A 14,807-nucleotide genomic window follows, 5' to 3' on the forward strand; every position below is an offset into this window, starting at 1 on the left:
TGCACAGTACCAACAGTTCAAAATATTCAGCATCGGCTATGTGAACGTGAAGGTATTGTAGCCCTTTTGCTCACTCCTACGGCCACGAGCGTCTCATTTCCTACGAGCGGCTCATTTCCTACGAGCGGCTCATTGTGCACGAGCGTCTCATACTGTAAGCACGCTCTTTACGGCGAATAGCGGGATACCACTGGCACATCACTCCGACTGTAGCTTGGTGGAGCATTAGCCACCCAGTGGTGGCAGATTGTATTACATGGGGTACTCCCACGCCCCTTGGTGGACGCCAGCGCCAGGAGAATATCGATGCGCCAGAACCTCCGCCATGGCGGCCTGGCGGCAATGATGAGACCCGATACATCTGTAGTCCACAAGTGGTGCAAGATTCATTTGTCCACCCATCCTTACATTGTACAAAAGGACATGAATAACTTGACAGGGGATGGTATCAGGATACCAGTGCTTGCGATTCAGGCAGTCAGTAGACTGACAGCACCATTCTGACTGTCAGGATTCAGACAACTTTTAGGTAAGAATGCTAACGCTCCCTCCTTACACTACGTTCATGCAGGTTAACCATAATGCTCCTCCCACAGCCTTACCCTCCCCCCTCAGTGCCTAACCCTAACCTTCACCCACCCCTGCAGCATAAAACTGACCGTTTCTCTAGTACTGGGGTAGCCAACTCCAGTCCTCGAGAGCTACCAACAGTTAATGTTTTCCAGGTCTCCTCATAGAATCACAAGTGAAGTAATTAGCTCTAACTGTGGATCTTTTAAAATGTGTCAGTGAGTAATGAGTACACCTGTGCATCATCTAGGTTGTCTGGAATATGTGAACTGTTGGTAGCTCTCGAGGCCGGTAGTTGGTTACCACAGCTCTAGTACCTAAACCTAACCCTGCCATCCATAGCCTAACCCTAACCCTTCCCCGCCATACCTACGATTGGCATACCAACAGTAGGGATTCTGGTGCTGACAATGTGGCCATTGTCAGGATCCTGGTGCCAGTCTTCAGGATACAGACATTGGTTTTCCCACTGCCAGCATACTGACTGCCAGTATGCTAATCGGATCCCAATTAACAGACACTTTTGCAGATGTTTTTTTTTTTCCGTGCCCCTACAAAACTATTTTTGGAAGGACTAACTCCCATCATTAATGAGCAGGTTGATGATGAGGGTGTTAGCAGTACAATGTGACCACCAGAAAACAGGTGCTTCTTAAGCCGAGTATAAACGGCTGCGATAGGGGCTGATATTGCTGGGAATATGTTCGCTGGCGACCATATTGCCAGTGATGGGAGTGTGCCCCGGCGATTTGTGTGCTACCGTTTTCAGACCCGTTCTAATCGCTGGTCGCAGGAGCTTGCTCCTGCGACCAGCTGATTACCTCTGCGGCACGGCCGGCAAAGGTTCCCATCATGAGCGGCCGTCTCTGGTCGCAGATGAAAAGCAGACACTGAACAATATATCTCCCCCGTGTGTACGCACCTTATGACATATGTATAAATATAATTAGGTTGCTGCTCCCTCTGCAATATGGTTTGCTAAGCCAAGAAGAATATACAAAAACAAAGAGATGGGAGAGGAAAATAGGAGTACAAAGGATGCAGGGGACAGTGGTGCGTGCTTGCGCAGACCTTTATAATGGTAAGAGCCATCACTGCTATACTTTACTCAATAAAGTAGACAATCCCAAGATTATTGGAGGAAAAAGACAAGAAACTTTTTGTGCGTATTTTATGCTTTTTCATTTTATTCCAACTAAATGCTTTGTCTCAAGGAAGACCTTATTGAATAAAGAACATATGTTAATTAAAATATATTGACATTAGAACTTTTCTAAATTACTTGATGTAGGTTTAAAAGAAAGAGAAGTTAATTTAGGCCAAAAAAGATGTGGCACATTTTAAAACAGAATACATTATTACACATTATGCATGATAAACTTGAAGTCACATTAATATGGATTAGCATTATTAGAATTATTAATACAAGTTGAAGTCTATAGCTTTATAAAGGGAACTAGATTCATTTTTAATGTGATTATGTGCAGATTTTTATACTTAGGGCCTTATTCAGAGTTGATAGAAAATGCTAAATCTTCCTCAAATGGGCAAAACCATGCTTCACTGCAGGTGGGGCAGATGTAACATGTGTAGAGAAAGTTAGATTTGGGTTGTGTTTCTGTGCAGGGTGAGGTATTGTTTTTCTGTGCAAGGTAAATACTGGTTGCTTAAAATTTCCACTGAAATTTAGATTTCAACTCACCTAAATCTAACTCTCTCTGCAGTGTGTTGTACTGTAAGGGCCTATTTCAGACCTGATTGCTGCTGTGAGAATGTGCAGCAGACAGCAGACAGCAAGCAGTTAGATGCTGCCCCGCTACAGTGAAAACCCACTTTGCAAATGAATGTGCACGAGGTGTGAATGGATGTGAAACGAACAATTCTAGTGAAGAATTCGCAGCCAAGAGAAAATGTCCAAATTTCATCACAAGCCTCTCACCATCAAATGATTTTTACACTGCTCACCACTCATTGTAGGTTTCGCCTAACCCTAGACCTACTCAGCGGCTGCGATGAATAAAGGCATATGAGGCTGACGTTACATAACCTTCCAGTGGCGTAAGTTCGTCCCAGTTGCCCGGAGGCAAGATAAATATTGGTGCCCCCCCCCCCAACACACACACCATCTTATATAAATATATGTATGCATGTATGTACAGTATGTTATGGATATTATGTTTAGAATAAAGAGTGTGTGACATCTATGGTCCTGCTAGGAGGAGGAGACAGCCACAGAAGCGATATCAACGGCTTTCAATTAACTGATTCAAACTCACAGTGGAGAAGAGGTGCCCCCTTGGGAGCAGGAGCCCGGCGGCAGATGACTCCATTGCCTCCCAGAGTTCTGCCTCTGCAACCTTCCCTAATGTACTTGGGCACACCTGCATTTTCTCAACACTCCAAGCATTTTTATGACATGCCTGCGTTTTTCACTATACTCCATTAAATGGCCGGTTACCACCCCCAGACACCTTCTTGTCAATCACAATGCAAATGGCTAACAAAGGAAAAAAATCCGGATTCCTTCACTAGTGGCGCAAACGCATGCACAGTTCATCAATAACCAAACGCTGTGTGAATTCGCACAGCAGCGATTAGGTATGAGTTAGGCCCTAAATTACCTGTATGTTATGAGCCACCGTAGTGGATCATTCCTACTTGATACAGATGGAGCACCTCTCAATCAGCGGTGGGAATCGCCAGATTCCCTTAGCTGGCATTTGCCAGTGGAGAGGCGCTCTATCTGACGGTGGCGCACGAGCATCTCACAAGCTCGCGTGTCCCCGTCATTCAGCAGTGCCGAGAGGAATACCTGCCCGTCTCCACTTCAGGGAGATGGGCAAGGTTAGGGGAGGTACAGGGAGCTGTAGGCAGCGATGGGAAGTGGGGCGGAGGCGGCGGAGGGTTTCGTCAGAATGGTGTGCGTGAGCGTCTTGTGCGTGCATGCCCCTATCCAGCGGTTGGTGCAGTCTGATGGATGGCGATTCTATCTTTATCTTTGTGTCAGTTTCTTTGAGCTTTCAAGATTGTCATGTTTCCAGTATGGGACTCTCTGGTGGCCTCCTGTGGTAAGTTTGTGTTATTGCAGCTCAATTATGTGGGTTGATTTGCACACAAGGATGTTGCCTAATTTTGCTCATTATCTGGTCTTGCAGCTGGAGGTAATCTGTGCTTCAGGAGGCTTGTGCCTTTCTAGCATTGCTGATTGGTGCTTGCTCCTTTTATATTCACTGCAGACCCAGATGCAGGTTATAGCTTCAGTTCCCAGGTGCTAGCTTCCAGCTATTAGCTTCTAGCTTCCAGTGACCAGCTGCCAGCTTCTAGTTCACAGTTTCCAGTTATCAGCTTTCAGCTTCTTGCTTTCAGCATTCTGGTCAGTCTGTGCCATCCGGTGTCCTATTTTCCAGACCTGTTTTTATATGCATGCAGCCAGCTTCCATTAAATGTCTATCCTGCCTCCTATCTGCTCCACTCAGTCCCAGCTGGGCTAGTGTCAGCTGTCCTGGAGATTCGTCTGTCAGTTCCTGGTTCCTTCAGGTGTCCATGAGTTTTCTTTCTGTAAACTTGGTTCTGTATATATTCTGGTTATTCTGCTTCATGTCAGTTCATGCTCTTGTATCATAGGGCTTTTCCTCCTTAGTGGTGATATTTGGTGTGGAGTGTTCATCTGTTGTGTGGTTTGCTGTGCTTTATCTTGTCTGTTTCATTGTGTATGCAACTTGGTCACTTTAGCCTTGTTTTTGTGACTAGATCGCTTGTGTGATTAGTTTGCTTTCTTGCTGGTTTTCGGCAGTGTGCCTTTAGTGTTTATATCGAGTTTTGTTAGGTACCTTTAGCTTCTCCTTTTGTCTCTTTCCAAAAGATTTCTGGCACTTTGTCCCAAAGTAAGACCTGGTGGCACTGGAGTTGGGGCAGATTTAATTCTCCACTCCAGACATGGCTATTTTAGGTGAAGACCTAGCCTTGCAGGTACCAGGCTTTTTTTTGAGAATATAACAGAGGCAGTGTAGGGTCAGCTGTGACCATTTTAAACAGCAGTCACGGCTGTGGGTTCACACCGGGTTCATTACATTCTGCTCTAAACAGTGGTTTTGGCTTGGATTTCACACCCAAAATCATAACACTAGATGTGTGCAAGATCTATCTGCAAAATGGACCTAAATTAAATTCAGTCCACCTGTACTGTATCTTGTCCTGTCCTCTAACACTACCTTGAACCTATAAAATAACCCATTTATGCACATGTAAATCTAAGCATTTTTTTTGATGAAAACTTTCTCCTTTTAGTCATTTAAAGAATTTGATTATTTGTGTTTAGTTGTGCACATCCCAATGACATGCAGAGAAACATGATAAAAAATTTCAAAAGTAATAATATAAAATAAAATGTACTTAATTATATATTGTAGGCAGCCAATGCAACAGAATGTCAACATGAACTACCATAATTGCTGGAAATCTAAACTTTCTAGATTTTTATAATGTTTATACATAATGTAGAAATGTCTGTGTGCTCAACTACTGTATGATATACTGATTACAGTGGTCACTCTATAATTGCTAATTTGAGCGACTGTTCTTCTAATTTATAAAGCCTCTCAAAAGTTGTCAACACCCTATCGAACATATAATTTATAAAAAAACATTATAAAGACATTATAGGGTTAATTTTTGTTGAGAGACAATTAGCTTACCAGTATATTTTTGGATTGTGGGAGGAAACCGGAGTACCCGGAGGAAACCCATGCAATATGGGGAGAATATACAACTCAGCACTGTTAGAGCCATGCTGGGAATCAAACCCATGACCTCAGTGCTGTAAGGCAGTAATGCTAACCATTACACCATCCGCCTGCCCACTGCACAATGAAGTGTACATGGTCTTGGCAAGACCAAAGGTTTCAAAACAAAAAATTACCCAGAAACCCACACTACCTAACACATTATTACCATAACAATGGTATTACCATTGCTCCATGGTCTAGTTCTTGTGTCACTTGTCCATTATAAGGGATTCTTTTGATGATGTACAGGGGATAGCCGCTCTTATCTGTCTGTGGCTAGGCAGCCTCATACCCAGCAAGCAGCGATGCAATGTGCATGTGGATACCTTTCTATCATTGTTAGTATTAACCTTTTCAGCAATATGTGTTATAGAAGCTATGCTGTAGGATTGGAAGTTAGCTGTAGGACAGAAGCTAGCCTTTGCTTCCGAGCCTCAACACTGTTATCTTCTATACACCATTACAGATTCCAAATAATCTCCATAATTTCCATATCCTCATATAGAGTATATTTACTAATCCCCTGTATGTCAAAGCAACCAATTATCGGCAACTTTGGGATCAAAATTCCACCCTCTTAGTCTCTATGTCCTCATACATTTTCCGTATATTTAACATGCAATAATTCTTGCTTTCAATTACAATCCATACTGTATCTATTTAGCACCACTTCATTATGTAATTTATTTACTCCCTGACACACAACGTTGATTTAAATCAATTTAAATTCAATAGAAATTGATGGAAAAATGACTTTTAGTAAATATACTCCAAGTGTTAAATACAACTTTTTCCATATATTTATTTTGCACATTATTGGTGTCAAGCTTTTGTTATATATTTTTATAGATTTATTTCAGTAGACAAGGAGTTAAAGAAAAAAAATCAATCTATCTACATGTACATGCATATAAAAATATAGCATACAATCCAATACTATTGGCCTACCTTAATGTAAAACCATAAATGTCACAGTTTATGTTGAATTGTGCAAACTTTGTGATTTCATTGATTTACAAAAAAAACAAGTGGACACTGTAATCATTTGTTTATTCCATATTGACGTGTCTGAATTTATGACAGAAGTAAAGGTTGTATTTCAACACTGTAATATATATTAAATTAACATTTCACATAATGACATCACGGCTGGGAAGTATTATTTCCTTGGCAGGCAGAAACATTAGAGTGACTTTTCTGTACCTGGCTTCTGTTCTCCTCTCTTGCGTGTTTTGATATGGTTTGTCTTGTAAAAGAGATTTATCTCTCCAATGCGGCTGACATCCAAAGGAAACAAAGACTAAACAAATAAAACGACTATCTACACAGTCTGTGTTCAGTTACAGCAAATGTATAACTATTGTCGCTCAAAGTGCCTGAATGACAGCTGAAACACAATACAGATTGACAGCATGAAAAATCCCCTTTTTCCCATTCACATCAATCTTAGATTTAACACATCAGTACATGACTGATTCATGCAAGCAACAGAAAATCTATTCCTGTATTTCCTAATTGGGGAGAAAGATCATGATTTTTATAGCTTAGCAGGCTCAATTAAATGTTAAATATATTAGAAATAGGACATAAAAATGTAGGAAATCTCTGTATGATTAACATTTATTTTTGTCCCTGGCAAGTAGATGAGGATTTAGGTGTCTGGCTGACCCTAGGCACAATACTATTGGCTCCCTGTCTTCAAAAAATTGTGGTTTGTTGCTTTTAAATTTGAATTCTGTTATATTTATTTGGTATCATGTATAATGTTTATTTCTTATTTTGCATTTATGTTTGATTATTATGTCGATGTGTATGGTACTGCCCGCTATTAATTATTATCTTTTTCACTGTTATTGTTTATATTTGGTTGTGATCATAGGCGTGCACACATTGAGTGTTAAGGGTGCCCAGGCACCCCTTAATGCTGTGCCCCCACCCCCCACACTTATTGCTGCTAGTAATACCAGCAATACCTTTTACCAAAGACTTTTGCTTTTTAGACCTGTATTCCATTAAAATAAGCGCCCAATCAATTATGTGTGTTTTGCATTATTAATTGTATTACACCATTGTCATATCACTACATATCTGTGTCATCCAGATATGATTTTGACTTTATTTGCACATACTGTTGCACAGAGTAATTAGAAGATTAAAACTGAAATAGGCCGGATATAATGGTGTGGCTGAGAGACATTTTATATTGTAGTGAGTGCACGCCTGATTGGCGGTGTTAGACAGACCCAATGGCGGTGTTAGACATGTCCAATAGGTGGTGCTAGGCACTCCACTTTGACAGTGCAGCCCCTAATAAAATGTGCTGCGCACGCCTATGGTTGTGATGTAGCACTGTTACTGTGTGCGTTTGGATCACGGGCAGCCCCTTCCTGATCACTTTTTATTTTTCCTACATATGGAGGATTTTTTGTGATTATTCAGGACAGGTTTTCGTTCTTTTATATGAAAGACAAGTTTTTTTTTTCAATATAACTTTATCAGCACTTCATTCCAAACGCGTTGCTGCGGCTTCGCTCCATAGACAATGACGTCCATGATGATCAGACGCATCAGACGTCTGGAAATGCACGCTATCAGGGCACACTCTAATGGTTCTGCACTATATAATGAGGTGAGTGCACACTTGATTTTTATGTAAGCTGTTTTCATAAAAGCTGTTATCGGCTGAAACGTCAACTGTACCCAGGGCCGGCGCCACCACTAGGCAAACCTAGGCATTTGCCTAGGGCGCCGGCCACTGGAGGGCGGAAAATGCCGCCCGGGTACCTGTCCTACCGGCGCTGTCTATTTCAATCTGGCGGCGGAGGCAGCGGGGGTCCCTGCAGTCTATTAAAAATAACGAGCGCTATCCGCCGGGCTATGCGGAAGCGCTTCTAGTGTGAAAACTCTGGCAGCACGGCGCACGCTGATCTCAGCCAATCAGCGTGCTGTCAGAGTTTTCACACTAGAAGCGCTTCCGCATAGCCCGGCGGATAGCGCTCGTGATTTTTAATAGACTGCACGTTAGCGTAGGGCACCAGGCCAGAGAAACGTGACGGAGTTCAGTGCCAGCATCTTCACACATTTTATATATATATATATATTTATATATATATATAAATACAAAAATATATTGGCGCCAAAGACTCCTATTGGAGAGAATTCTGTTAATATGTACTGATAGTCCAGTAAACACAAAGAAGAATTCCAAATCCAGATATTTTATTGCAGAACTTGTTTGGATTTCATTCAGACAAGCAGATGACCATGTATAAAACCAGCGCGTTTCGTCCTATATGGACTTCAACAGGGGTTGTTTCTATGACAATCTGTCAGGACATGTAAATGGTACATAAAATACATTTATTATAATAGAACAGGTGACTGGCACCTCCCAAAAAAATGGGGGGGTTTGAACCGCCCCCCTAGCCCCCTCTGTTAACCAACGCCTATATCACACTGTATTACATTGTTACTGACTTTATTATGAAGATACAATTGGATCTGTACGGATGGTGTAATGGTTAGCATTACTGCCTCACAGCACTGAGGTCATGGGTTAAATTCCCACCAGGGCTCTAACTGTGTGGAGTTTGTATATTCTCCCTGTACTTGCGTGGGTTTCCTCCGGGTGCTCCGGTTTCCTCCCACAGTCCAAAAATATACTGGTATTTTAATTGGCTCCAAATAAATTAACCCTAACATTAAATTAAATTAACATGTCTGTGTGTGTAAATGTGGTACAGAATATAGAGTGTAAGCTCCACTGGGGCAGGGACTGATGTGAATGTTCAAATATTCTCTGTAAAGCGCTGCAGAATAGGTGTGCTCTATATAAGAAATTGTTAATAAATAATAATAATCTTCTTTTGTTTTGCTCATGTAATTTTGAACCTTAAGGACACTTTGGGGTTACGTAGTGAGCTCAGGCTACATACACAGGTCTGAAACAATTAATGTCACTCTAATTATTACAATTAATTATTCACAGAAATTTAAACTATTAATATAATGATTATTCACACAATGTAATATATTGATGATCTGTATCCTTTTATCTAAGTAAATACTCTCTTCTTTCATGAAGCAGGTTCATTTCTCCGACCAATCACAGAGCTTTCTCTGTATAACTGTAAATATAAAGTTCCCCGATTTTTTTAGGTTCTAGGGAGCATATATTGATGCATTATCAAGCAATGGTAGTGTGTTGTTTACTAGAGAATGTTTGTTAGCAGGGATTTTGCATAACTTAGCATTAATATGCATTGTAAATATGACAGGGGAGTCCCAGTTCTGGGTTGGAGAAGCAAATAAATGATTTTATCTCTAGACTACATATTTTGGTTTTAACAGGGAAAAATTGGTACTAATTATCTCGTGTATTTTTTTTTTTTAAAAAGACATCAAGAATTTTACATTTTTACTATTTCATTGATTTTTTTTTTTTTTAAATAAGGAAAGCTATCAGACTTCTGACTGTTCCTCATCAAGCACTAATTAGATTACTTGTTAGTCTGGTTTATCAAAGCAGGAAATACTTAAGTGTCACAGCTGGTCTCAAGATAAATATCCTGCGCCGAGATTTTAAATGAAAACAATTATCTCTATATTGGGGTAGTATTTCACAAACGACTAAACAGTAAAAATGACGAAAAACAAAAGCTATCATGCTCTTTCTCATTACTGTGCTGGGAGCCCTAACTGTACTGCTGTATTCCAGTTTGTCACTCCTTCCCGAAAAGAAGTCATTTTAGCATAATGAAAATCTGAACACATAAGCAAAGAGCTCTGCTTTGCTATCAGGGGACCAGAATGCATGTTCTTTAATAAAATCTAATAAAAGGAAGTAGCCTGATTTACTTTTGAAGTGCTCCACTATCAAGTTAACCCGTTTGGTACTATTGCCATAGCTATAGGGTGAATCGCCAGCAGCCTACAGTACTATACAATAACTAAAGAATTAAATGAATACACAAAATAACTTAGTCAGGCTGGACTGGCCCACAGGGGCACAGGGAAAATACCCAGTGGGCCCCATTGCCCGGGGGCAATACTCCCTGTTCCAGATAGTGCACTCAAATTATACATTGTTACTCTTTTAGCGGGTGAGATATATGGTCGCTAACGGCTGTCCAATTCTCAGTGCAGGCTAGTCTTACCCATGGTAACTGTCCACACTCCTGAAGCATAGACCCCCTTCCATTGCTTTCTCCCAGTAGGCCCTTCATATCCCAGTCTGACACTGACAATTAGGGCCTGGTTCAGATTTACTGGGTTCCCTGCAAATTTGCTGCGATGACCAATGTTTCAGGTCTGCGCGTGAATATACACATGTGCAGACCGTATGTGAATGTTTTTGAGGAGTTATATACTCGCAGGGGTGGGCAGGGGGTGGCTGCAGGTGAATGCCCAGCATTTTTTGGGCATCCCCATGAAAACACTAGGCTGATACCTGCTCAGGGTGGGCGACTGACGTCACATGACATCAGAGCCTGTCCCGTGACCGTCTTCGGACAGGTCCTTAGTAAATAAAAGACTGACTTTTATTTACCAACAAAAATCATTTGATGGTCGGTGACCATTGAATGATTTTTCACCCGTACACCCGCATGCTAATGGATATGTAAGTGCACACATCTATTCGCATGCCAGCAGGGACACGGCAGTGGAGGGGGGGGGGTCGGCGGGAGCTCACTTGCCCACAGGACTTTACTCGCTACTAAGCAGCAAATATACGCATCTTTGTGAGCGGACCAGAATCAGGCCCTTAGTACTGTATTAATTAATAATAAGTAAGATAATAATTCATGCTTTCCATGGCTGTTTTATGCAGAGTATATAACAGGACATGCTTTGTTCACAAATTGGTCTATTGGTTGTTTAGTGGCACGCATGTGCTATACAAATGTACTATTGCCTGTCCAAGTAATTGCACAAAAGCTAAGAAAGTTACTGTATATACAGTATATATATATATATATATATATATATATACAAGATAAAATGCAGACACTCACCGGACTTGCTTGTAGCTTTTTACTAAGTCACCTTAATTAGTGCATAACAGTGGGTACAGGTCGACGTTTTGGTCCTATGCTGGACCTTTTTCAAGACCCCCTTCCTGCCTTCTCCAGTGTGTAACTAACCCCAGCCTCATGTGGACCTTAGGTAGCAGTAAGTGAGTGTGCCAACCACTCCCCCTCGTTAATTACAGGAAGTGAAAATATCTTTAGTCTAATAAATTAGTATCTTATGTGACCATAGGCTAACCACCATACCTAATAAACATAAACGATATGCTCATTTATCACATAAACATTGTTGCCTGTATGATGGGTATTCATATATGTACATATACTGAGTACTTACGAATGCATATTGATGGTGACCCACACGCCCAGTCTGCGTTCCACTGACAGGAAATCATTATTACCATACAGCCAGTCGGGCAGGCACGCCCGCTATGTGCTCCAATCAGAGGAACCGTTACCTCACAGAGCCAGCCGGGCAGGCATATCCTTGGATGCCTACAGTAACTCGCACCTTTCCCGGGCAGGCATATCCTTGGACGCCCACAGTGACACGCACACGTCCCGGCATGCGTTCCACTACGCGCCACAGCGGAGGTTTCACCTCCGATAGCTAAACAGCCTGACACCCTGTCATCAGCCGGCAGCCACTAGGCGGAAGTGTCCAGACGGGAAATCATTCCTCCGTCTGTACACTTTTACATCTCCCATATTGTATGCGTTCCACTGGGCGGAAGTATCCAGACGGGAAATCCTTCCTCCGTCTGTACTTTCTTGTCTCACCTTCTTGCCTAGCCTGCCAAATGTTGTTATCAACACATAAATGCTGCAATTTGTATCTCAATAGAGCACATGGCTGTGACTGAGTGATCGTGTTAAAATACACCCTCAGTATCACCTGTTGCATGCCACGGTCTCACAATAGTCATGCCAGCTGCATAACATCCATCCATGTTAATTCATTCATCAACACTTGGTGCTGCCACCAGTTGCATTGGTCATGGTATAATCACACATAACAAATAATTTATAGAGTATATTTTATCCTAGAAGTACTTTAGGTCACAACTAAATTAAATAAAAGACGAAGTCTTTATGATGAAACGCGTCAGGGCGTGGCCTACGACGCTCCCTCTTTCCTCACCACTGACGTCTGGTTCCTGGTTACCCATGCACGCCTCCCTGCAAGCCAGCATAGCGGTGTTTTTGGTTGATCCTTGTTCCAGCGCAGAAGTGTGAACAGTCTAGCCTGTGGCTATGTTTTAAACCTTGTGGTACCCAGTCCACAGTGCTTTAACTTGTGGTACGAGTCTTTATTTGCCTGTACCTGGATTTTACTATTGTCCATTAAACTTTTTATAAGTGATATTGCACCATGGAGCGCCTTTTCTCTGTCCTTTCCTAGATATATTGATTGATATATATATATATATATATATATATATATACAGACCAAATCTCTAATGCTGTGCTAATATATATAATATATATATAAAAATAAATACTGTACATACAGTACCTTCCTTAGCTTTTGTGCAATTACTTGGACAGGCAATAGTACATTTGTATATATACTGCGTGCCATATATCCCATATGCCCAGTTTTAGATGACTGACCTTACAACCATACTTTTAGTGACAATTGTTTTACCTTTTTCTTTTTGAAACTCTCTGAAGGGGTTGGGTATGAAATCCCAAAAGTCAGAAGACTCTCAGTATTTCTGTCCTACTCCTACCCCTAATCCTAACCGTATGCCCAACCCTTCTCCTCCCACAGCCTAACCATCTCCTCCCACAGCCTAACCCCGACAACCCCTAGCCGACCTTCCCTCAAACTAACCGTAAGCTCCCTCACTAAATACAAAACCTAGCGCTAACTCTTCCTTTAGTGCCTATCCCTAACTCCAACTGTACTTATTACCGAGATTAATCTGGATTCTGATCTCCCTTCTGCAATTTGCAAAGTAAAAAAGAATATGTAGTTAAAATCCATCTAGAAACTGAAATACTGTATATAATTTGTAGACTTGTTACCTAATACTGGAACTGTAGCACAAGGGACACATGCAGCAGCGTAGCTACCATCAGACAGACCCCGCGGCTGCTGGAAGGGGCGAGTGCCAGCGAGGTCTGTGGTGGGCGCCGGCACCCGCCCTGCGCACTGACACATTAGGCTGCCCGTGCGTGGCATGAAGTTGTGCTGCTGCTGGCCGCCGGGGATGAATTGACAGTGAGTGTTACACAGACAATCTCCCTGAAGCTGTAAACAGAGCCTATTGGCTACTGTGTGCAGGATGGAAGGGTGGAGGCGGGCTCAAGGCTGTGATGGAGAGGAAGCAGGCTGAGCTGCAGCCAGTGCCGGGCTTGGCAGGGGGGCAGAGTGCCATCTGCCCCCCGGGTCAGTACAGTGCAGCTGTTTGGGGCTGCAGGCATGCTGCACTTGCTCATGAATTGTGGCCGGGAGACATTCAGAGTGCTCTCCCAGCAGCTCTGAACCTCAGATGCAGAGGTTCAGGGCCGAAGCAGTCAGGTGGGTCAGAGTCACACTCACAGTTCCTGATCTCTACATCTACTCAGCTGCTGTCCGTACTGGAGCCAACCTGTCCCCTGGGACCAGCCACCAATGAGCTGAGTTTATCTACAGACTGGCCCCTCCTCTCCTGTCTCCCAACCTTCTGTCTTCTACAGCACTCGTCTGAGTCTCCTCCTGGCCAGCATCCACACAGCCTCCTGCCGGCTCCACCCTCTCAGGGCCGGCGCCACCACTAGGCAGCCTTAGGCATTTGCCTAGGGCGCCGGCCACTGGAGGCCGGCATTCTGGAGCAGCTCCCCCCACTTACCACTTCAGGTAAGCATCGCCTCAAAAGCCCCCCCCCTCCCCCGGGACTCGGCGGCCGCATCACCCCCTCCCCCCCGGGACCCGGCGGTGGCGGCTCCCCCAGGATGCAGTGGCCGCATTCCTCCATCTCCCCCCCCCCTGGACTCGGCAGAGACTGCAGTACCCCCGCAGACTCGGCGCATCACCCCCCCGGATTTGTCGGCAGCGCTAGCCGCTTCAAGCACCCCCCACCCTCCACACTCGGCGGTGGCCGCTTGACCTCCCAAGCCATCACTCACCCCCCCCCCCCCATGTGCAGGTGAGTGGGCGGGCAGGGGGGGGGCGCGCATCCCCCCATGCCTGGGGCGCTGCTGTGCGTTGCACCGGTCCTGCACCCTCTTAGAAACACGCAATTGCCTTGCATAGGGAGAAATAATTATATGTTCCAGTGTGGCTATGGTACTAATTTGTGTATGTGTTTACAGTATGTGAGGGCTGTTTTTTTCTTAATTATATATGTGTTTATGGATTGTGTTTGTATGTGTATGGATTGTGTTTGTATGTGAGTGTATGGAAAATATGTGTGTGGGGGGCTAAGTATCTGTATGT

Source organism: Crinia signifera, chromosome 5, assembly GCF_055691185.1.
Source record: "Crinia signifera chromosome 5, ASM5569118v1, whole genome shotgun sequence".
Lineage (NCBI taxonomy): Eukaryota > Metazoa > Chordata > Amphibia > Anura > Myobatrachidae > Crinia > Crinia signifera.